Source organism: Syngnathus leptorhynchus, chromosome 9 (assembly GCF_054491065.1).
Source record: "Syngnathus leptorhynchus isolate UIUO chromosome 9, UIUO_Slep, whole genome shotgun sequence".
Lineage (NCBI taxonomy): Eukaryota > Metazoa > Chordata > Actinopteri > Syngnathiformes > Syngnathidae > Syngnathus > Syngnathus leptorhynchus.
Window position 1 is genome coordinate 10,143,792 of NC_141203.1, and position 26,117 is coordinate 10,169,908.

Genomic DNA, 26,117 nt, shown 5'->3' on the forward strand with positions numbered 1-26,117 from the left:
GAAGTCAAGCCTAACAGCATGTTATCACTATCTCTATTGTGTTTTTACATCATTATTGTGAACATATTTAATCACGCCCTAGCTTTTGAACAAAATAGCTGTCATCTACTTCAATTATTATTATTATTATTATTTTTTGATAATGCCCAAGCGGGCAATTCCCCCCCCCCCCCCCCCCCCCCCCCAGTTTTGACTTGTTGATGGGTTCATCAACATTTAGACTGTCTGCTGGCAGCAGAAGTGATTGGATCATATTTTATGTGACCTTTACAAGATCTATAAGCTCATTTATCAGACGCAGTTATACAGGCAAAACACAAGTCCATACGTTGGACCATGCATCATCATTATTGTCAGCTGCTAGACGCCCCTACTGTGAAGGATTTCATAACGGGATTGGTGCATCCCGCTTCGTTGTAAGGCCATTTTAAAATGATGCGTCTGTAGAATGCAAACAAGAATATGCAGCTCAGAAAACAGACAAGTTGATTTTCTGTTGTTTTGTTTTTCCACTCTCTTCCCTTGTTTAAAAAAAATGCGTATAGACTCACACATCTAGACACACACTTTGAGCTATCACCCTAAAATGAAAGGGCCACAAGTGTCACTCAGACCCTTTAAAAACTGTTCGAGCGTGTGATGTATGTCTCTCAATATGCTCGACTTTTGATCCCCGATGATAATGTTGCATTCTTCCCCGCACAATACGACCTCATCGTCTTCCTGGAGGGCGGTGGCATGCTGTCAGCCACTCAAATCTTTGACAGACATATTTTTGAAGGTTTCAAAATATGGTGACAAAAGCTCCAGGAAGCATCTTCTGTGGGTTTGTATGTTTGATGGCTGTCAATGTTTGTCTGTCTTAGACGGAAGATTATGTGACTGACGGTTTAACTTCTGTCTGTCTTCTTTTTTTTTTTTTTTTTTTTGTCACTTCTTAATTGAACTACAATTGAAATGACCATAAAATGGTTAAGTGGTCTTTAAGATGAGCGTCCCATGAAAAGAGTTGCTCTGCTGTGTTATTTTTCCCCTCATAAATGACAGCACGCCACGTTGCAGCAATGTTTTTTATTGTCATTTTCTTTGTTATTTTTCTATTCTCGGTTAATAACGGTAGCCAACGTATGAAAGGATGATAATAGCCTGACAACTTGGCATGAAAGGCAAGTTCCACCTTCATGTGAGGCTTTCATTCAGTGTGGGTGCTTTAGAAGGCAGTTTCCTCTCAAATCTCTTCCTCTCTGTCTCTTTCCTCTTTTAGTAATCCCCTTCTAAAATATTCATAGCTAATCTACATTTACAATGTAATTACAGACGGCCTTTGAGTGATATCAGATAAAGTAGGCTCAACACACATTTCTTTCAAAGTCTTGATTTGGTGATTTGTGTGTTTGAATACATATGAGGTACTCTTTACATTTTATGTGGTTGAGAAATAAGACTGGTAAGAAAATCTTATACTAATTTACGGAAATGTGTTCCCGGCTGTGTCACATTTCGGAATAAATTACTTAAATCACAAGTTTATAGTTTATGGCTATTTTCATGGTATAAATCGTAACATCCTAATTTAATCCTTCCATTTGTTTAGTTTGAACTCAATAATTGCCCCAATATTACTAAAATGTGTTAGCATTGCTAACAACCATCGTAAATATATATTCATATAAATATTGGTGGCCATTTCTATCTTTTAATGAGCTAGGAATATATCTTCAATTTACTAGTCTTGAATTACCACTTATTAAGAGGGAAGTGATTTTCTTGCTTGGCAGTAATAGTGTGGCTGTCACCGGTGCAGTCACCTTGGACAGAGTAGAAATAGCGCTGCTCTCTTCTGGATGTGAAGGTTCATAAAGCACAGGATGAGAGGAGCAGAAAAGGCAATTGACCTTGGTAGCTTTTTTGGGGGTGGTGGTGGGGGTGGGTTAGTCCCTATACGGCCACCCCATGGTCCTGCAGTGTGGTGAAAGGGACAATGCAGAGAATGACAACTATTATTAAGGTTGTGGGAACATACTATTTATTGCAATAGAAAATCAAATTTTAAATAGATATACCTCTCTGGGTTTGTCAATCAAACATGAGTATTATTTCCAAGTGAGGATTATGTAAAAACATAGCCAAGAGATTTTGTAAACAAGAGCTGTGCAAGAAAGTGTTCCAATCCATAAAAACAATACAATGATGTGATTAATTACCTTTTGTCTGGGTCCTGTGAGGGTGTAAAAATGTCTTAAATCATTCTCTTTAATCTTTTCACAGTTTTGTTTAAATGCAAGTGTAGTACTGGAGCTGAATATTTTGTTTATTAGTGTGTGTGTGAGTGGACTTATAATGGAGGTTAAGAGTACAGTTATGAGCATTGCCCACTTGGTGCAGTCTGGTAACAAAGTCAAACGTGCTATTTCAACCCTCTTGTGCTAGACTATTTACCTGAGACAGGGGTGCTTTATCTCAGCCAGTCACTAGTGCATGAGTAAACACACAGGAGGTGGAGGGGGGGGGGGGCATACTTTATATCATGCTGCTTTCAGCTGCCTTGCCTTTGTTCCAAAACCTCCCTCCCACAGAGAGACATTATCCCCCGATGGCAAGGTGAATGGGTTGCTGATGTAGGATTATTTGTTGTGGGGGGAGGGGGGGTACGAAAGAGAGAAATTCCCTTGATTTCACTCAAGGAAGGGCAACCCGGTACAAGGGAGGAAAGGTGTATTTTGGTCGGGATGGAATATGGGCCCCATGTCCTGGGAGTCTTGGTTAAAGTGTTCGCTATCACAGGAGCTGTATGGACAATTAATCAGCAGCGGCCCGGAGGGGGAAATGGGGCTGTGACAGGGACACTTTGTTTTGTACCGGACACACATACTTACACACTCACCTGCCTGCTGGCTGGCTGGCTGGCTCACCCACTGCTTCTACACTCCACTTCATTTTTTAACGTTTTTCTTCTCATGAGGTGTCTCCCCCCCCCCATCGCTCCCCGCCATTCCTCTTCCCGATTCGTACTTTCCCACTCTGCTACCCGTCTCCTCATTTTGTCTTCGCCTCTCTTCTTGATTTGAATCAGTTGAGAGTAACCTCGTGAGACTTGACAGTCGGGTCCAAACTCTGTCGGAGTTGAAGTTTCTCGAGGCTCTAGACAAGGGAGACGGGAGGGGTTTGTTTGTAGAAAGAAAGAAAAGTAAGGAAAGCCACGGTAGACTGGTGGCTATACTTCACCCGAATTGCACCTCCCTTCTTCTCCGTGCTCATCCCGTCATTTCCCTCTCGCTATCCCCACAGCTGCTGCTGAGTGATTGATGGATTCAAGTTTGACATGGCCTGTTTCACCCCTGGGGCATTAGCAGCAAGGACAATGGGAAAAAATCAGCCAGATGCTTCAGTAAAGCAGGGGAGGGAAGTAAAAGATGAATAAAAAAAAAAGGGGAGACTGTTGAGCAGTGGGCTGATGTTGAGCGTTTCGATGATGATTTACTGGAGGTTTGCAAACGGGTGCGAATTTGATTGCGCATGCAAACAGATGTGAATGCAAATCTACTACCCTGGCACAGATTGTATCTGCCAAAGAAGCAATATTGCCACAGAGTTCATTCAGTAAATTCTGAAAGATTCATTTAGCATGTGCAATATGATTTATCAAAACAGACTTTAAATACTGCGTCTTAGAGGAAGAGGGAAAATTAGAGGCCTTTTACGCTCATGAAAGCATGTTTTGAAATGTTAGAAATAATGTTTGAATGCCAACATCGAGATGATATTATTTGATGGAATGCACGCCAAGTGGCCTGGGCTCTGATTGCGCTAGTAAGCAAAATGCCATGTAATAAAGAGCCATGCGAAGGGGAACAAGGCCCGCAGTGTTTCCCTGTTTTCAACATTGCGTCCTGGAGGAGGCTCCTGCCGTGGTTCCCACGTGATCTGCCTGGAGATGAGGGCAGACACTTGTCTCATGGTCATTGTAGATGGGATGGATCCTCTCTGTTCAATTAGTCAGAAGCAGACAAATGGGTTTCAAATAGGATTTTTTAAATGGAAACTAACAATTTGGAGGAAAAATACTCTTACAAAAAACACCACACATCCTGGAGACTGTAAAGGTCGGCCTTCAAAATAAAAGCACACAGTAAACAGTACTAGCGTGGACTGAAAATGTACTTTCATATTTCAAATTATTTTAATATTGCTGCTATTGTTGGAATCCCTGAGAACTCTTCTTCATGCACACATTGAAGTCATCATCTAGCCACATATCCGTCAAGCTAAATATACTCACTGGGCGGACGTTTGAATTCCATATGTCCGTGGTGAAACTTGGCCTCGTATCAATCAGATGATGAATGTGTACTGTCATGAACATCACCAGGAGAGAAATGTGTGCAAATTAGCGCCAGCTAGTCTAATCCCTTAGTTCCAATTGTATTCATAACTGGCAAAATCCAAGGATTATCTCTTGGGTAATAACGACAAAGTAAAAGTAACATTGGAAGAAGTGCTATCACTCGTCTGTTCTGTATGTGCAAATAGAAACACATTCATGGCAGGTAATGTTTTGCAGTCACCCTGTCTGAGTAGTGACGGGTATATTATTTAGTTGTCAACCGTCTCTCTTTGAGCCTTACTGGCCATCTCAGTAGTAAACACAACACTGGCGAGTGCCTTCATTGCCACCTTGCACACTTCAGATATTTACTCTCATTCTAGGGCAACATTGCCAAGTCAATGGGATGAATAAAACATCCTCCGAATCATAGCCCTCCCACCTTGGGAAATGTCATGCTGTCAGTGTAGCTTAATGGGAAATTATAGGACCATTCCCAAGGGCCAGACGGTTAAAATGCAGTCAGGCTATTTGGTTGTGTTGTATCTTCAAAAAGCATCACATCCTCACAGTTATGTTGAAGATTATTGAATAACAAAACCTCTTTGGATCCTGCTTTTTATGCTTACAGAAAATAAGAAAAATATATATTTTTTTACTGTAAACACGAAAGGATTTGTACATATTACGCTTCTTGGCACTTTGTGCATTTGTAATTGTCAAAATATTTGTTGTCATAATTTGAAGGCAATCAGAAATAAGGAGAAAGCAGTGATGTAAAAATAGATTTATGAATGATAATTGTGAAAATGTGTCCGTGCTATCCGTGTAAAGCACTAATCAGTTCTTTATTTCCAAATTGTGTTGTCGCTGAAAAGCACAACATATTTATTTTGCATATTTTACACAGCCCTTTTGGCTGCCTGTGGCTGCGAGTCCCAGTTGACCCTTCTAGCTAATTATCTTGAAATCAGGGATGAGGTTGAGGTTTAATTAGACCTCGCCATGAGGAGGGCTCAAGTTCAACAGTAAGTCCAGCTATACTTGCGCTGCCAAAACTCATCAGCCTAAAGGGCTTCAGTGGCCTCGCGGGCCAATGCCACTTTCTTCCTTAACCCAATCAAGACATTTACAACTCATCCATTTTTTTCCCCCCATTTAAAGTCGCGCAAGGGAATTATGTTATTTTCCAAATTCTTTAATGCCTCATTATATTTACTATAGAAATGGAGGATTGAATAGTTTAGTTATCAATAACTATTTAATTCAGCTTCAAACATTCACGGGCTTGCTGCAATACTCTCGCCTGTCTGTTAAACTGTCTGTTGTTTTCCCGGCGTGGACAAACATGCAAAGCTGGACAAAAATGAGCAGTCGGTCTGTTTGTCGACTGCCTCTCCACATTGACAGCATGGATGTCTCTCAGGATTGAGTGACAAACAGGGGCCAGGGTAGCTGGCAGGCCGCTAATAGGTGTGATGCTAATGAGCTCGCTCGCAATAAGTGCCCCCCCCCCCCTTTTTTTCCCTTCTGATCTCTTTTTGTTTGTCTGCCATTCTTGCAGGTATGGTCTTGTCAGATTTGCATTTCCGTATTGTCCTGGTGCAGAATTCAAACACCTTTTTGGTGTTGCTAAGAAGACAGTTGGCGGCTCGGTGAGGCAGTGGGTAGCACGTCCGCCTCACAGTTAGGAGGGTGCGGGTTCGATTCCACCTCCGGCCCTCCCTGTGTGGAGTTTGCATGTTCTCCCCATACCCGCGTGGGTTTTCTCCGGGCACTCCGGTTTCCTCCCACATCCCAAAAACATGCAATTGAGTATGAGTGCGAGTGCGGATGGTTGTAAGTCTGTGTGCCCTGCGATTGGCTGGCAACCGGTTCAGGGTGTCCCCCGCCTACTGCCCGATGATGGCTGGGATAGGCTCCAGCACGCCCGCGACCCCCGTGGGGACAATGCGGTTCAGAAAATGAATGAATGAATGAATGAATGAATGAATGAATGAAAGAAGACAGCCAAATTTGAATGAAAAAAAAGTATTGCCAGGAATCAGGCTTCAGTGTTTATTTTAGTTTATGACAAATAAATACAATCATGGTCATGCCACCCATTGCTTGTGGATGCTGTTATGTGCCACCTCCACTTTCTTTCTCTTGAACACTTTTGTCTTCCTTTTCCTACCCGGGAGAAATGTCACTAAGAGCAGCGTCGTCCGTCAAACTGGCATCTCAGAATGAACGCTCGGCTAAAGGGCCATGCTCCGATTGGCATGGGATCCCCCGGCTGTGCTGTCAACCACTCTCACTCTCCTTTTTCTTTATTTTCCTTTTGGTTGGAAAATACCGGGATCATATACTTTATTTTGTGTCAAAATGTCTGTTTAAAATAAAAAGATCAGATCGATTTTCTTAGTTGCATGATGTTGAGACACAGAAACAAAATTATTTAGAAACTTTGCAAAGGCTTATTGCATTTACGTTTGGTATGGGTGCTGGAATTGATTTATTAGTATTTATTTTTTATATTGTATTATTATAATTCTTATAAAATATTTAATTATTATTTATATGATATTTAAAATAATAGAACTGTGCGGAACAAGTTTAATAAAAAATTGTACTGTACATTACTGAGGCCTGCAGTATTGCAGTAGAACAATTATTGAGGACACATTTAGAAGTAGACTTAACCTTGAGCCGCAGTGGAATATGCACTGTATTGCATTTTTTACTTTAACCTGGTGAATAAATAAATTGAACCATGTTTTATTTTCCAGGGATTAATATTGATTATACAAGTGCCTTTGAGAATGATTCACTGCTTAAAATGCATGGCATGAATACGGGGCACTTGTTTTTATCATTATTCACTTAATTTGTTTCCAAAATGTATCAGTTTGAGAGTCTTAAAACTAGACATTGTGCTTTTCTTTGTGTTAGTTTAGGTTGCTATATTTGTTTACATTTTTTTTATCGTCACAATTCAGTAGAGTTAAAAAAAATATCCAAAGGCTATTCCTTTTAAAGGGACTGTGTGAACAACTGAGAAAACAAGTGGACCAGACAAACAGCTATTTGTGGTTGTGCCCCTTCCAGGTCTGTTAAATCTGAATCATTTCTTAATCTACTCCCATTAGCAAGACACTGACTTTGCTAAAAATGTTTAGGTTTTAGTTTTAAAACAAAGTTTAATGCCTTTTGGACATCAGTTCAGCTTAGATTGGTAACTACACCGTCCTTTAATATTATTTATAATTATCATCGTGATTATGTTTTTGAAGTTGTCGGGCCCAACAGAAACGTTCACAAATATTTTGTTTGTTTCATCCTCATGAGTGTCTTGAAGAGTTCAACTGGCTCGCGCGATACTATTTCAGTTTAAGAATACATAGATGTATTTGTGAAGGTCCAATTGTGATTTAATAAACTCACACTCGTAACGACCTTCGTGATGATGAGCGGTTCAAATAATGGATGGATGTATTCTTATATCACCATTTTTCGCTCATTTCAAAATCTTGAAAATGACTGTCTCCCTCATTCAGCCTCTTTAATGTTATTGTATTATTCGCTTAATAGCTTGTAATGGTTTTGATTCTAGGCTGTAAGTTTCTGCCGTATTGGGAAATGTGAATGTACGTTGTGAATATTGCCTTGAAGCTTGGAGGGCGGAAATGAATCAAAAATTGCAGTTCAGTCATTTCCTGAAACCATTCCGCTCTTTATTTTGATTTATCAGGTTGTTTTTAAGGAACGGTGTCATTAAATAAAATGACATATGGACTTAAAAGCACCGCAGCTTGTATTCTTTGTGACATATTTGTTTGTGAAAGACATAACCTCTAAAACACACACACCCTAAACACACACTAAGCACAGTCAGAGGTAGACGCAAAATGTTTAACTTTGAAAGTTGGACTGCTAATTAACAGAATTAGCGCTAGATCAAAAAGGACAATTAAAGGGAGTGTCTGTGGTAGTGAGGGCTCATTAGCATCACAACACATGGACATGCATGGCCATGAAACTGAGAGCAGCAGAAGGAGTCTCATTATGTCGCACCGCTGTGCTTCTCCCATCTCTTTCCATCCTTCTGCTATTGAGGCAAGTCAGAAGCAACACGGAAGCACGGATGTGTCCTTGTCCACTGAAAAACATACACACCAACATACACGCAAGGTTTACTGGCACGAAACAAAACAAACCAGTCCCTGGCTGCTCAGGTCCCATTTTCAGCCTAATTAAGAGAAGAATTAACTTTGATCTTCCACAGTGCCGTTGTTGGAGTTTGTAGCCCATCACGTACGAAAGTCCGGACCAATAAGTATTCTTCAACCTTCCAAATCAGATCCAGGTTGTTTTCGAGTCATTTTTCCTATGTTTGATGTAGATGCAAACACAGAGGAAATAATCTATTGGGATTACCTGGGCTGTCCATGTTATTTATATCTAATAGCCTTGTGGGCAAAGGGCCTCTATTTGCGTCCCACCACGCTAATGGCAGAAACCGAACAAAAGATCAAAGCTTTGAAGACGGACATTAGCGGTTCCCCCACTACATGTATCTTTGACACAAGCTAATGATTTTGACAAACCAGAAAAGTCTATGAAAAGAGCAAAAGTTTGAATCGAAAAGCAGAAAAGCAAATAAACAAAAATAAACTATACAGCTTTGACCTTTCTTAATGTCGTACTGCGCAAAATTTTTTGCCTTTTTTTTTTTGGGGACGTCAGCAACTGTCTGTTTCTTTTTCTCCAGTATGCCGTAATCTGACCAAATAACTGAAATTAGCAATGTAAAAGTGTGTTTGCTCTTTGCCAGCTCTGGAGCAGATGCTCAAATTAAGCATCAGTGCCAGATTTTGGATTGGCGTGAAGCTAAACCGAAGGGACGATGCTGAGGATGGAGAAAACAAGAAAACGGGGGAGAATGGACTGGGTAGAGTGAGCATAGGAATAAGAAATGGCAAATTCTTTAGTTTCAGCCAATTAGGCTGAGAAGCCACTGGTAATTAACTCTCGAGGGACACACTGAACAGTCATGCACCTCGTTTACATAATGAGGATGAGAGGAGTGCTTTACTATTTTTCCCCCCCCATTCCTCCCAGCTTCTCTATCAATCTCCATTGTTGGCCTGTTGAACCAAATCAAAGCAGCACATTCCATTGGCGAGTACAACCAAAGTCGTACAGTCACCCGAGATGGGCCGCTCGTATTCATTGGGAACTTGTTCGAGGATAATTTTTTTTTCCCAAACTAATTCTTTATTAAATGGAAAACTGAATCAAAAATTGTTCCTGACATGTCACTCATGGATTGGTTCTCCACCGTTCTTATTCTATTGAATTCTAAGCATACCTATATGAAAAAAAAATACATTTGATCATGTAAATTTATGATAATCCCTTTGACCTTCCTTCTATGCCCCCTTGGAAGGAGAAAATGATGGACCCTGACTAAAGACTTTTGCCTCACTGGAAAGATTCAGAATATGAAATATGAAATGTGTGCGAGGACCAAATCCTCCTTGATCAAACTGAACATGCGGAATTATTTTAACTAAGTTGTGTTATCCACCCTTCAGGCAACTGGCAACCAAAATAGTAGACCCCTCTGGCCATAAAGATAAAAGGATTTTTAACTAGGTCTCCAACTTCATCATGTTGAGTCTGCAAACCTTTATTGTGACGCGCTGATGCAAGTGCAAACACTGTCACCAGTCGCATAACCCAGTGATTTCTTTTTTCTCTTCTCCTTATTTTTATCTGTGTTTTGTTTGAAATAAATCAGCCGTGTCACTTCCTGTTTGTAGCCAAGTACTGCGTTCTATTTTGCATCATGGCTTCAAAGAAATAAAAAAATATGATCAATGCCATACAATTCTTTGTAATGAATTAGTCTCTTAGTAATAATCCTTACATAAAGAACAGTTTTTGCCTAGTTCTGGATGGAAAAAAATCCTTGATTAGATAAATTTGCCATTTCATTAAAAATATAGTGGAAATATTATGGAAGAAATGTGCTTCATGTTTTAAGATTGCCATAACATGCAACGATTTATTATGACCAATTTTTTAAGGGAACTGTAGTTTCTTGTCAAGTATGTGATGAACATACTGTATAGTTTTAACCCAAAAATTATTTCATCCCGGATCTAGAGCCGGAAAGTTGAATGCCTTTAAAGTTGGTTGCTTTGATTCTCTAAAAAAAAAAAAAAAAGTTCCTTTCCCTCGCATGAGGTTGAAGATTGCTAAGTGGAAATAATGTAACAGGAAGCAATTCATATCTCCAGGATGTGTGTTTTCTCTTGTGCTGCAGTATTTTTGTTCTTTTCCTTTGATGGCAGAGTTAGGATAAAAGCGCTAAGTTCACTTCCTCTTTTATTGAGGGAAGCTTAATTTAATTAGCTTTTACTGCGCTCGTCTCATAATCAGACTCTTGTGTTCCCATGCTCAAGGTTTCTGACGCTCTGAGGAAAAGCAAGGGGAAGAAAAAAGGGAAAATGTTGGGTGGTCTCCAAGGAGGAAGTGTCCTTTTAATCAGACTTCTGCAAAGATCCCATTACTGTCGCTGTCGTGAGAAAGAGGCCAGTATATATATGCGTAAAGACAGAGTAAGAGGTGGAGAACAGGACACCCGGTAGATGTCGGGAATACATTTTGCCTTTTAAGGTAGAAGAGGATAAAAAGGTGAAGCCACAATTGTGCTTGACTGTTTTGTTAAAATAACTCACTCAGTCTTCTTTTATCCAACTGAGGTGAGAATAGGAAACTTAAAAAACTTTAAAAAAAATACAAACCATGCTATTACATTGTTTTGTACATCATTCTTTAAAAGACGTGAGATGTTTGTTCAATATCTCAGTCTGACTCCTTCAAGTGGTTTGACGTGTCAAGATTGTCTCTGGCCTCACTCACATCACGAAGGCCCGAGGGCAGATTGACGATGCTTCAGCATTTTGTCTTTCTGATGTCTTGCGAATACCGAGCTAAACATCAGACGCTGTATTTTTATATTTATATATGATTTTTTTTTTTTTTTTTTTTTAAAGGTTTGGTTCTTTTTTGGGGCCTGTAGACACCTTTAATCCTTCATGCTGTTTTGTCTTTACACAGAGTATTTTGAGATGACGGTGAATGAATAATCAAAGTAAAGCGGTTGGAGCTCTTCAAATAGGACGGTGTGATTCATCAAACAGCTTATGAGCATAAAGCTCTCCAGAGGCTAAGAATGTATGTACTTTAAAAAAAAAAAGCAAAAAGAAGTGCTTTTCAGTAATAATAGACATTTTAAATAATATATTTTTTAAAATATTTAAATACATTTAAAGGATTTCTATGGAAGTTACTTTTTTTCTTACAAAAGCAAATTAAATGTGTATTAACGTTCCCTTGTCTATCTTCAAACTGGATTCATTTCCATCCATACTGTGTTACATTGTACGTCGCAGTAAACAAGTTGAGAGAGTTTCTCTGACTGTTGTTTCCCGTGCCTGTCTGTAACTGGCACTCGCTGGAACCAGCAGCAGCAGCTGCCAGCTGACATAAAGCGGCAGTAAGAAGTCTCTACATTGTTCCTTTATGACCACCGTAAAGTTGCTGGCTTTGCTTTATTCTGTCACACTGAATTGCTTGTCGCCATGTAGAACAGACCGTGTCATTAGCTCGTCCACTGCATCCTTCTCCCAATTTTTTTTGAGGGGAGTGGGGGCATTTATCCTTACGCCGACAATCATCTCTGTTATTATTCATGGCATTGTCCCACAGTGTCAAACATGAAACAATGTTTGTGATTGCTAATGATCCTGCATTGTGATCAAGCCACTTCTTTTGTGCCCTCTGCTGTAATGACGAGTTGATATCCAATCAGACAGAAGAACATTTTTCAGGTTAGAGGTTGAACATGAGAGAGGTCCTCGCTCATAGTTTATGTCGCAATTCATCCCTAAAGTGTTTGATGTGGATGAGGTCAAGACTACGCAACAATCTTTTCCGTGGCCATGACGAGCAGTGGTGTTTTGGACTCGAGGACCGGCTGCTCACTTTAAAACGTTTTTGATCACACCGAGCTAAGAGTCCTTCCGAAATATATATTTGGCTCAACCCTGGCCATCATGCATACTTGTTATGCTGAACAGACTGAGACTTTTCATTCTCACCAAAATAAAATACTTCTTCTACAGTCATACTTGACTGAATGCCTTGAGTTGTTTGTCACCAAGCTTGGGTTGCGGTAGCTCCCCGAGAGTACGCCCTGAGCCTCTCCTGGATAAAACTCATTATCCGGGTTTGTTGCTCTTCAGGAAACTCATTATCCCATCCATCACCGGTGGACTCTCAGACAACAGGATGAATATGCCCTTTCGTGGTTTAATTAGATCGCTTTTGCTACAATATATGGGAAAACACAACAACGGCTCCAGCCACTTTTTGCTCCCGTAATTATCTAGCCAATATGACAGCTTTGCTTTGACATCTGATCCTGCAGTTTGTTAGTGTTTACTGTCCACGTTTGGGATCCCCCGATGACAAAAACATTGCCAGACTGTCTGGTAGAAAAACAGTTGTTATTGGAAAGTTTGTTCCTCTGAGATGTCCAGGCTTAACTTATGGTGCCCTGTAACCTTTTTGATACATTTCTCAAAATGTCTTCCAGAAGTGGAAAACGTCTGCAATCTTCACATTTTATGTCTGTTTGTGTTTAGACTTGTCCGAGGCCTCGATTTGACCTTTACCAGCCCACCGCTATGTGCGATGCCGAGATACATTACAACCTACAATGAACCGTGAAGTCATTTGCTAGATAGATGACTGTTGGCCTCACATTCTCCCATAACCTCCTAGCACTTCACTTTCTCTCGATTCTATTTTCCCAGGCACTCTTCCCCGCCCCACTATTCATCGTTCAACTGCCAAACGGATGTCAAATAACAATAGGGGGCCCTTGGATGAGTTGGAGAATAGATTATTGACTGGGACCAGAGATTTACACTCAAGCCACGGGGCCAAATGTCCCCAGTGGAGATAAATGGCACATGTAATTGAGTTTGGTCAGTTATGTTGAAGTGGCTGAGGCCACCACTGTACCCCCTTGAGGTGCTGCTGCATGGGGACACTTGAATGGTTGCGATGGTTGGGTGGGGGGCACATTGAGGTTTATGAGGCATATAGTGGCAGTGGAGGGTCAGACGGAGGGTAATGTGATACTTAAGTTGTATGGTAGAAGGCGCATGTGACAAAAGCTGGAAAAGAAAAGTAGACATGGATTTTAATAAATCGTATTCGGGGCAGCAGTCATTCATGACAGCTGTGCAACACAATGAACCTTTTTTAGAAACATCATACATATTCCCTAAACAGTGAATGCAGTTAGTTGTATGTGATTTCATTACAATGGAATTTAAGGTCAGTAAACCTCACAATTAATGTCTTTGTAAAAATATAATTAGAGGCCTTTGACGTAAACATAATGCCTGACATGGTCATGATTAAATTTGTCGACAGTTGCCAAGTTGTTTATGACTAACATTTGAGCCATGTGTGTACAGTCTTAAAAAACATCCACTTCACCTACTGACTTTATTTTTATTTATTTCACATGTTGTCTTTCATCACGATCCTCTCAAACATTGAAAGAATAAATCAGTGGAAAGTGGAAAGCTTTTACACAGTATGAAGTTCAGCCAGGGTTTTGGATAATGGTACGGGGGGTGAACTGTTACCACAGCAACCAGTGATTTCTTAACTATGTGTGTGTGTGCGCGTGCGTGCATGCTTGAAATTAAATTATTCCCCCGTGATTGACTGGTGACCAGTTCAGGAAGTATCCTGCCTCTCGCCTATAGTCAGCAGGGATACGCTCTTGCTCAACCCACCTGTGCTCCTGACCAGAAGAAGTGGAAGTAATTAAGCTTTGGGGAGACTCGGTTGGGAATTGTTTCAAAGTGAAGCCGATTTTTGATTGACAATTCTTTAAACTCTATTGCAACCCCCCTTTTGTCTCTCTTGCATAGGATACTTGGCTGTGTGTTTGCTGTTTTCTGCAATGTTTGCTCGCGCGTGTCAAACGGATGTGATTTCAAGGATTAGCTGATGGCCGACTGAGACCATCTGAGCATCTCTTTGGGTTTTTCTTCCTGACGCCATCCTTTAATGAAATACTGGCATGCATAAAATTAATCAACCTACTGGGTTATGTTAAATGAACTCTATGACAAAAACATATATATATATATATTTTTTTTTTATTTTATTTTATTATTATTTTTTTTTTTTTTCCAGATTCAACTAGTTCTCATTGTAAATTCCAAAAGGTTGCTTGGGGTGAATTTACATTTCAGTGTCTGTGTGTTTGTATGAACTGGTCAAGGACTACCTGGAAAATGCAGCAGCATGAAAATATTTCATAGCCTTTGCATGACTTCCCACCTGGTGGAAATGGGACAAATGTAGGCGTCTAGCACATCATGACAGACAACACGCGGCGCTACAGCTGCAGCACCCCACAGCAGCCACTGAGGTTTGCACCTGTTGCAGTATGCGGAGAGCCTCTATCTGCAGTTCTATCCTATTATCTCGACTCATGTTTACTTTCATCGGAATAATTTCAACTCCTCTGCCCTACAAGGTTATTGAATTTGACTTGGATGTTACTGCATTTGTCAGCGTCTCTTGTGTCCTCGTAAGTGTTTAGTACATTGCACCTTAGCAACATATGCTGTGAGATGACAGGGGGGTCCCTGCAGCATGCCCTCAGGGCAGATGTAGACTTGCACGGGAGGTAGTCTATTAAAACAGCGGCACATGATGGCTTGGCGGTAGGAATCATCATGTGCACAGTGATGGAATAAAAAACGAGAGTTGATCATTTGATTTTAATTTCTAGGTAGAGATATTGGAAAACAAGTGTAATCAGTTTGAAAATATCCCTGTCAGATAATCAGAAGGGAGTCAGTCAGATCGACAGCCGTAATGTTCTCACATTGTGTTGCATGAGTCTGCGTGTCCATCTGTCCACAATCTTGTTCTTTGAGATAAACAGAGGTCCATTTTGGACAGAAATGTTAGAAGAAGCTAAAGCTAACATGTATCCAAGTGTCTGTATCCAGTTATTTACACTCCTACAAGCTGCTTTGTACTGTCGCCAAGTGACAGCTGATGTCATTGTTGAAGCGTGCCAACATGTAACGTATTCCAATGTCCATCTGGGATTCCAATGACTTGATGCTCCAAATTAGATTTTTTTTTTTTTAATTATTATTTTATTCAACTGAATAATGGGGCATTTTATGTTGAGGCATTTCTGGTCATGTATTTCTTTCCATCTATGATTGTGGGGACTTGCTTCTTCTTCTACTATAAAGGGGGGGGGGTCATACTTTACAGCACAGTCACATATTGGTCCCACTCACTGATCTTTTTCCACGTCTGCTCTTCAACCTTCCACAGTCATCAAAAAATTATTGCTTCCGTTCTGTACCTGTTGCTACAGCAAAGTGATTTGTCATGATTTGGGAGGAAATGTTTCTCTAGCTGTGATGTCGAGACTGTGCGGTCACAGCAGAGGCTTCTCCTCATACTGCAGCACTGTCGGTTGATGAAACCTTGGAGATATTTTACATACTCTCTGTACTTTTCACAGAATGTATATCTGCTGCCAGACAGCTCAGTTCTTCTCATTTCTTATTATGAATCTCTATTTTTTTTTTTCTAATGAAATTTCCTTTTCCTTTAAAATACCCATTTGTGCCCTGAACTATTTGAAATATTCACCCCATTTTACCTTCCCTCTATTGGATTGTCTTTATCAAATTGACTTTGAGATCCTTTTCTTTTTCAAGCAGCGAACCCACCATACAAAAGATTTTTAACAACTTTTGAACCATAAAGAAGATCTAGTCTGCCTCGGAAACTCCAGAGAGCCTCGGCTGCTCATTTTAATTTTCACTTGCATTTCCAGAGCAGATGCTAGCTGACATGATCTACAATAGCAATAACAAGAGAGTTAGACAAGTGGAAACTGATTTCCTTTTCTATTCATCTCTCGGGATTTAAGCAGCGATTCCCAGTTAGAAAAATATGCTAATTTAAAATAGCACTGCAGAACCCTTGTTTTTGTGTTTACAATATTTCTTAACCTTTGCTGTTCTCCCCGGGCCCGTGACCTAAACACTGCTGCTTTATTGATGTAGCTTAAGGGTTTCACCTCGAAAGGCCACAGCTTTCCCTACAGACGCCGTTAGATAGCTAACCTTTCAGCCGCAGTCGCTCTTTATAATGATTTTAGATTATTGACACTCATTTGGGGATGTGCTAATGCGTACACTGTGTTGTTTTCTTGTGAGGGAGTAGGGTGGGATGTTTAAAGCTGAATCCACACCCATGTGCATTCCCGCCAGCTCCAAGATGAATGACAAACTGAGTGAATAAAAAGGCTGCGTTGTTATAAATGGCTCACTGGTAGAATTGTTCAAGTAACCAATGCCCCATGCTACTTTAGAAGCAAGCTTATTTAGAAAAATTAATATACTCTACATAAAAAGGAAAATATATGTACAAAGTTTAAAAGGCATCATGAAAACAAAAAATGACCCCAAAAAACTGCGTTGAAGCTAAATGCATTTAAAATAAACTTTTTAAGTCCCTGTAAATTGATTATCACAAATTTGTTCTAGATTTGACACACCACAGAGAAAAGTGTGCAAACCTGCTCAACTGTCAATCAAAATCCTGTCCCACAACCTGGAGAATTCGATGCTACTTTGTCGAGCGTTTTTCTTATGCATACATATTTGAACTAATTATATTTCCATTTAAAGCTTCCAATTACTGGTATATATTCAATGGGGTCATGCTACGTCAATGAAGTGCTCTAAAGTTTTTATTATTTTATTATTATTATTATTATTATTATTATTATTATCATCATTATTTTATAATATTATAGCTCATATACAGGCTGATAAAAAGTCAGAGGATGCTTGCATCTATGATCACATTTCTACTCCATTAAGGTAATCAAGCTAATATGAATTATTATTACAGTCCTCTGAGAATTAAGAACCAGCAGCTGTTGAAGTGCTGACAGTTTCAACTCCAAGTCACTTCTTGAACCCATCTTTTCCCTCAAGAGTACAGCTTGCCTGAGAGCTTCTCAACATCTGTGTTGGGGGATGCACAGCTGGGGAATTCACTTCCACCTGCTATGTTTGAGGTGTAGTTTTTCCTTGTCAAAACATGCCAATGTACTTCAGATGTGTCTACTGTTATAGTGTTTGTGCAGTATGTGCACCAATCTTTAAAAAAAAAAAAAACACACACATTTCTGTACCCATTGCAAATTCCTCCCTCAACAGGAAATAACACATTCATCCGTTTCAACCTTCCTCTCAATAAGCTTCATTGTGTACATTCCTTCCCTGCAACACTAGTGAAGTCTTCATGGTATAGTGGATAGTCCTCTGGACTCTCACCCCAGCGACCCGAGTTCAAATCCCGGTGGGACCAAAAAAAATATTTCATCATGGAAAAGGCGTTGGAGGCGGAGCTGGTGTGGAGCTGGAGTTGGAGGCGGAACGGAAGTCTGTGGCGGAACTGGAGCTGGAGGCGGAGCTGAAGTTAGAGGTGGAGCTGAAGGCAGAGATGGTGTGGAGCTGGAGTCAGAGGCAGAGCTGAAGTTGGAGTCAGATGCAAACCTGGTGTGGAGCTGGAGTTGCAGGTGGAGCTGAAGTCAGAGGTGGAACTGGTGTGGAGCTGGAGTTGGAGGAGGAGCTGAAGTTGAAGTCAGATGCTGGAGGCGGAGCTGAAGTTAGAGACTGGTGTGGAGTTGGAGGTGGAAGTGGGGCTGAAGTCAGAGGCAGAGCTGGAGGCGGTGCTGAAGTCAGAGGTGGAGCTGAAGTCAGAGGTAGAGCTGGTGTGGAGCTGAAATCGGAGGCGGAGCTGAAGTCAGAGGCTGGAGCTGGTGTGGAGTTGGAGGCAGAACAGAAGTCAGAGGCGGAGCTGGAGCTGAAGTCAGAGGCAGATTAGGTGTGGCGCCGGAATCGGAAGCGGAGGTGAAGTCAGTGGCAGAGATGGTGTGGAGTTGGAGGAGGAGCTGAAGTTGATGTCTGTGGAGCTGGAGTCAGGGTTGGAGCTGAAGTCAGAGGCTGGTGTGCTGGAGGCAGAGCTGGAGGCGGAAGTGGGGCCGGAGGCAGAGTTGAAGTCAGAGGCAGAGATGGTGTGGAGCTGGAGTCCTAGGTAGAGCTGAAGTCAGAGGTGGAGCTGGAGTCGGAGGAGGAGCTGTAGTTGAAGTCAGATGCAAAACTGGTGTGGAGCTGGAGTCAGAGGTGGAGCTGAAGTCAGAGACCGGTGTGGAGCTGGAGGTGGAAGTGGGGCTGAAGTCAGCGGCGGAGCTGAAGTTGGAGTCAGATGCAAAGCTGGTGTGGAGTTGGAGCTGGAATCGGAGGCGGAGCTGGTGTGGAGCGGAAGTCAGAGGCTGAGCTGAAGCTGGAGTTGGAGGCGGAGCTGAAGTCAGAGGCAGAGCTGATGTGGAGCTGGAGTCAGAGACTGGTGTGGAGCTGGAGGCGGAAGTGGGGCTGAAGTCAGAGGCAGAGATGGTGTGGAGCTGGAGTTAGAGGCAGAGCTGGAGGCGGTGCTGAAGTCAGAGGTGGAGCTGAAGTCAGAGGTAGAGCTGGATGCAGAGCTGGTGTGGAGCTGAAGTCAGAGGCGGAGCTGAAGTTGGAGTCAGATGCAAAGCTGGTGTGGAGCTGGAGTTGGAGGCGGAGCTGAAGTTGGAGTCAGATGCAAAGCTGGTGTGGAGCTGGAGTTGGAGGCGGAGCTGGTGTCGGAGTCAGAGGCAGAGCTGGAGTCGGAGCTGGAGTCGGAGTCAGAGGCGGAGCTGGTGTGGAGCTGGAGTTGGAGGCGGACCGGAAGTCAGAGGCAGAGCTGAAGGCGGCGCTGAAGTCAGAGGTGGAGCTGAAGTCAGAGGCAGAGCTGGTGTGGAGCTGGAGCTGAAGTCTGAGGCGGAGCTGGTGTGGAGCTGAAGTCAGAGGCGGAGCTGAAGTTGGAGTCAGATGCAAAGCTGGTGTGGAGCTGGAGTTGGAGGTGGAGCTGGAGTCAGAGGCGGAGCTGGTGTCGAAGTCAGAGGCAGAGCTGAAGTCAGAGGCAGAGCTGGTGTGAGGCTGGAGTCGGCGTCGGAGCTGAAGTCAGAGGCAGAGCTGGTGTGGAAGTGGAGTTAGATGCTGCTACATTAAACCATATAGTGTACATTCCTTCCCTGCAACACTAGTGAAGTCTTCATGGTATAGTGGATAGTGCTCTGGACTCTCACCCCAGCGACCCGAGTTCAAATCCCGGTGGGACCAAAGAAAATATGTCATCATGAAAAAGGCGTTGGAGGCGGAGCTGGTGTGGAGCTGGAGTTGGAGGTGGAACGGAAGTCAGAGGTGGAGCTGGAGCTGGAGGCGGAGCTCAAGTCAGAGGCAGATTCGGTGTGGCGCCGGAATCGGAGGCGGATCTGAAGTCAGTGGCAGAGAGGGTGTGGAGCTGGAGTTGAAGCCAGAGCTGGTGTGCTAGAGTTGCAGGCGGAGCTGGAGTCAGAGGTGGAACTGGTGTGGAGCTGGAGTCAGAGGAGGAGCTGTAGTCAGAGGCGGACCTGAAGTTGAAGTCAGATACAAAACATGTGTGGAGCTGGAGTCAGAGACTGGTGTGGAGCTGGAGGCGGAGCTGGAGGCGGAAGTGGGGCTGAAGTCAGAGGCGGAGCTGAAGTTGGAGTCAGATGCAAAGCTGGTGTGGAGCTGGAGTTAGAGGCGGAGCTGAAGTCAGAGGCAGAGCTGGTGAGGAGCTGGAGTCAGAGGCGGAGCTGGTGTGGAGCTGTAGTCAGAGGCGGAGCTGAACTTGGAGTCAGATGCAAAGCTGGTGTGGAGCTGGAGTTGGAGGCGGAGCTGAAGTCAGAGGCAGAGCTGGTGTGAAGCTGGAGTCGGCGTCGGAGCTGGAGGCTGACTTCAAACGCATGCTTCCAATGTATTCACATGCAGACGGTTCGATAATTCATGTGTGACCTGTCAGCAGGACAGTCATCACAGGGCATTTGTTTATGGCCTCCTAAATCTCCGGCGAGCACATTGACTGCCTATAGTGACTTAATTATTGATGCTAACTGCCCATAATGCTGCCAATGCTTAAAGAACGACTTGCATTGCACAGATAAACTTCTAAACCTCTGCACCTATGTCCTCGTCGAATCCCGCAGACTTAAACCTGTGGTTTGCTTTCTGTTTCTTTCTTGTATCACTTTCTGTCTGTCTACTGCCAAGTCACACAAGACCAATTGGTTGGCACAATGAGTTTAGGCGACTCCTGTTGTTTGACACACTGATGAATGGTTAGCTGGCCACCGAGTCAGGCCCGTGACCCTGTCAGTCCCTCGCTGGACTGATTGGATTCCATTTGTCCCCGTAGAGGTAAAGGCAGTGATTACCAACAGATAAACAGAGTGTTTTGCCAGAACAACACTGCCTGGATCTTTTATAACAGCAGAGGAGATTAAAGGTGTTAGAAACTGGTACCTTTGAAAACATTTCAAGGCTACGTTGTCATTTTGTGTGTGGCTTTGACTTATGAGTTGTTTCTTTTCAATTATGGTCGCCGCGCCTCAGAACTGGCTTGGAAAAACTTGCTCATTCGCTCGTAGAACAGGATCGGAGTTTTAAAGAATGTTTAAACTTAAATTATTTAAGGTTTGACAGACATTTGATATGACATCAGCAACATTTTTATTTTGAATTTGTTTTAAAGCATACATATTGTTTGGTAATCCAGTAACAGAATGTGGACAAAAGTTTTTTCTCATTTCATTCAGGTTGATTGTACACATTTTGCAATTAGTAATATCATTATTGGATTTGCCAAATATGGTGTTAGTTTGGTTTTGTAACTGGTTTCTTCTGGAATAACTGCACAGCAGATGTGTATGACGACGTTGCGTTAATGATGAAGAGGAATATGTTGTGTGCTGCCGAGGCAAAGACAAGGCCCGTTAACTTGGCCCTTTGACGAGTCCCAATGACAAGAGGCTTCACGGGCTATAAACCCAGAGGGATGAGGGCCAGTTGAAAATGGCCAGCAGTCTCAATTTTCTGCCAGACTGCTTCTCACCTTCCCCCATTTTTTTTTCTTGTCGTTATAGGCGCACGTCTTCCTCTCTTATGTAGACCAGCTTCTTCCTCACTGATTATCTTGACCTCCCCTGTAATTCAGATGTTCTGTCTGGCACAAGGCTAGCTCTCTCTTTCACTTCCATTGCTTGGCTACCATGTATTTTTAAGGGGTGTATAGTTATCTGTGGAGTTTGCCTTACGAGTGCAAGCAAAGTGGCACATGATAGCAAATGTATGTGCTAACAAACAAGCGTGCCCATCTTGTGACTGCAGAGCCCCGGCTAAGCCAACCAGAGCAGAATGGAAGATTCATTATGGCTGCCGCTTGCATATCAGGTTGTAATTATCACTGCTGGCTTAGTCATTCTTTAATTGCCTCATGTAATTAGTTCAAATTTGGTACTGAATGATGTCAGGCCGTTGAAGCAATTTGCTTCAAGGGCATATGACATACAGAAACACAAGCTTTGCATGTGTTTCTATTTGGGATGTAATAACATGCTGAATTGCCAATTTATTCTCTGCAATATATGACACACATTTTATTCGTAAATATTCTCTGTATAAAATGATCACTGCAGGTCTCATCTGAAATTCTTCAGACAAACAAAACTTGCCAAGCCCCGATCGAGACCTTTGTCTTAACCTCTCTTTTCTGATCAATTTTAGTTCACAGCAAACAGTCCCAGAGTGGTAAGACTGCAGTCTGTGAAGTTGAGTGCACCTGTTGAGAGAGTGAGAGGAGGATTTGTAGTAAGGCCTACCCAAACTCTCCGTCTATGATCCATGATTGTTGCAAACAAACTAAATGATCAGCAAATTTATTTATGCATGTATTTATTTCTTATTTTTTATCTTTATATTTCTTTATTTGATTATTCATTATTTATTTCATTTATTTTATTTATTTGGTAGAAATGAATCTGCAAGAACCTACCTCTGAGTCTGACACTCAATTGTAGTTACTGTTTTATTTATTTCATTACATTCCTATAGGCTACCTTTTTTGTGCTAATGCATGTGTATATTAATGTGTCACTCAGGTCTCTGTGGATGTCCAAGAGGGAGTCTCATTGGAAAGTCCAGTGGTGATGTGGGTCTCATTAAGATTGATGAGGAGCGCCCCAATGTCATGGCTGGGTTAGCATCCTATTGGCAAGCCAGGAACAGAGCTACCTCGCTGCGGAGCTCCTAGCTCTGCAATGCACCATGTAATTATCTGGTTGAACGTCAAGTGAACAGACTAATTTATTCACTTGAGTTATTTATGAGGGGGAAGGGTGGCGGTGTTGGAAATAATCTTTTCCATTTGCCCTTTTCAATAAGTGCTCCAAACTGTTTGACGTTCAAGGAATGCAGTTTTTTTATGATTTATCTTGTCAGAGCATTTCTAAAATAGGCCTTAAGTGTTCCAAAAAATACACAGAAAGGTTGGGATACTCTCTTCACCTGTTCATGAACCTTACGACCAAAAAATAAATAAAATAAAAGTAAGGTGTCAGTTGAGAATTGAACTATCGCTGCTGTCTCAAAATCCATTTGAAAAGCCTCAATAAGCTTTACACGGTTCATGAAGGATTGGCTTAAACAGAAATTCACAACTTCAATGATTCAAGGAGACATTCTTTTACAAAGTGCCAATGCAATGTGCAGTGAATTCCTTTATAGAAGAGCAGAAGAAATCTTCTGGACATTACAGTTGATATAGATAATGAAGTGATATATTTAGCAGAACAAGCAATATTCACTGAAGTTGTCTGTGGTTGTTAACGGAGTGTATAAAAACTGAAGTTGAGTTTGAAATAACAAATGATTCAAAGTATTTAAGTAAAACTGAATTAATGCTATCCTTGATTAAATCAGACAGCCAGATGGGAGGTTAACGAGAGCTTGTCCCAGCTGCAATGTTATGTTTTCATGGCAAATTACCAAAATAATTACAGAGGTGACTATTTGAAGGGCAAATGATTGTATTGGCAAAGTGTCCAGTTAAGTATTCATTTTTGGCTCTGCAGCTAAGCCTCTAACGGCTTCATTTAGTTAGCATCAAGAACGTATAAAAATTGTGAAATCTGTCCAATGCTTCACTTGAAAGATTTCATTATTATGCTAAAATACATTTTTCACGATTTAGAACACGATAAATTTCATGGTGTTTTTTTAATGTGGTGATTTCACAAATTAATGGGACATCAATTCATTTCAATGAGGGATATTGATTTGAGACACAAATAAATTGAGTTATTAACCTAGAAATGGAACAAATTGAACCCACAAGTCAAGGTACCACTACCACCTTGCAATTCTGATTAATTCTCTGTGGGAGTGTGACCCAGTAAGAGTGAATGCTTCAAAGGGAATTCTCAACACAGTTCGTGCCCTTCAGCTGTTTTTGGCAAAATAGCATGAGGTCTCAAAATCTTTTCTTTTACGGAGAGTGGCTGTCCAAAGCTGGTACATACGTGCAACATAACTTTTTTGTTGCGAAGACAACATAATTCCTTGACATTTTACTTCATAATTCAGGCTATTTTTTTTTATTAAGAGAGAATTAATTTCAAATATTGAGAATCGTTGACTTAATAAAATGTGTGTAAGGGGACATCACGTTCATTGATAAATGACCAAGTAAAACTAATGTGACTCCTTCTGCAATAATAATTCATAATGACTCAGACTTTCTAAAGTTCCACAAATGCAGACAAAACTCCCATAAATCATTAGTCGGCATCCTCCAATTTTCAGTTGTTGCGTTTTGTATCACTTTGGACATTCATTGATTCCTTGGCATAGCTCTGCTTACGTGACACTATGGGAAAAGTTCATGTTCATGTTATAGTTCAGATTGAATTATTATTATTTGAGATACCTGGTTAATTAAACTCGGTGTACTTTTATATAACGCTTTTGTGCTTTTCATGTATGTTCCTGACACTGTTCATTTTTACATCCATCCATGTTAGAATCAGGTAATAGTATTTTGAAAGACAGTTCTGGGACTGTCAGACAATATATTATTGGTTTTAAACGCAATCTTTGGCATTTCATTGATTTTTCAGACATTCAGGTCAACATTTAAAATCTAATTATGTCAAAAAGTCAATACCACCTCTTAGCCAAATAATTAAAAGTCATCCCAGTCCCTTTTTCTATTTAACCTACCCAATAGTTGCACCTAAACACATCTTCCACTTGAACTTTGCACCTCAAGTCCAAAAGGTGTCGATGTGTGCGCGCGCGTCAGGTTATAGTTGAGTTCCCTTGACGCCCTCCGATCAATAGGTGATGGACAGGGCAGTTATCGATCATCGCAGTGCATAGGGGCTAATTTATGCCAGTGCTCCTTCGAAAGCCCACTCAACTGAGGCACCGGGGCGTGAAATTCAAATTATTATTACAGCCGGGCAATTCCATTATCTGGGGAAAGGATATGTCGCTGTGGCACATATTGGCTGTCTTCCTTTAGGAAAGAGAGAAGGAAGGAGAAGAGGAAATGTGGGGGGCAAGGCTGTGACCATGGATAGTAGTGGTGGTGGTGGGGGGGGGGGAATATTAGTCCACTTTATCATTGTTGCCTCACTTTTCTACCCTTAGGCCAGCCACCTGTCCCCGCATGTAATTGACAGAGCTAAAAGAGCTTCACTTCCACTTTTTGGGTTGGCAATTGGGCGAGGTGAAGCGATGTTCTTTATTCCCCAAGCCCATTTTAAAACATGTGGTTATTACTTTCACCCTGTTCTCTTTTCTACATGACTAATTTGCATAAAACGTTGTGAAGCCTCCAGCTCAAGAATAACTCAGCCCATTCCATTCCAATAATATTTAATGTTTTTTTATAATTTTTTTAATTTATCCTTATGTGTATCAGTAAATATTTTATGAAGCTTAATGACACAATTCCAGCAGATGCAGGTTATGATTCAAAATGTGGCCACTTGCCTTGTGCTATATGATTTTCAATCACACATAATATTTGGAGGATAATAATAAAAATAATATTTAAAATAAATAAATAATAATAATAATAATAATAATAACATAGAAATACTACAAACAAATAAATTAACTTAACCACTGAACAATTTCCAAATATGTCTCCCTGCCAGCTCGCTTGTGGCCTGAATTAGAAGACATCCGTGCGCATGTAATGACATAACCGTACACTAATTTCTGCAACAATTTTCCATCACACCGAATCTTTGTATGTAAATTTCAGTTCCATGTTCTTCGGGGGAGGGCAAATGGAGTGACTGAGCCCATTAAAGAGCTCAGCCCCTGCTCATTCAACCAGGGTTAATATGCATAGCCTTTCTTGCTTCAAGTGGCACCTGGGGAGACCTAACTGGGTGTGAGAGGACGACAATTTATTGTTGAGCCTATACGGAGACCAGGACATCTTGTGATATTATTGCTTTTGTCAGCGAGCGATTATGAAGAGTATTTTTTAATGTTCTAATATGATTGTGCCTAAGGCGGACGGCACCGTCAACTTTTAATAATGATAATAATAATAATGAATGAAAGGGTAATTGTTGCTAGGTTGCCAAAAACTTGTGATCAGCCATTTTCCCATAGTAGTGAAAATGAATTTGATTTTGGTTTCTTGCCTGTGGTTTTCTTTCCTTGTCTGCCAAAGTGTTAAAGCAGCACTTTTTTTTTTTTTT

At 41.4% G+C, this 26,117-nt stretch overlaps 1 protein-coding gene across 2 annotated transcripts in view; it reads left to right on the top strand.

The window, feature by feature from the left end:
- Nucleotides 1-26,117, top strand: part of erbb4b (erb-b2 receptor tyrosine kinase 4b) — a 103,956-nt gene that overhangs the window by 3,953 nt on the left and 73,886 nt on the right. The window lies entirely within an intron of this gene.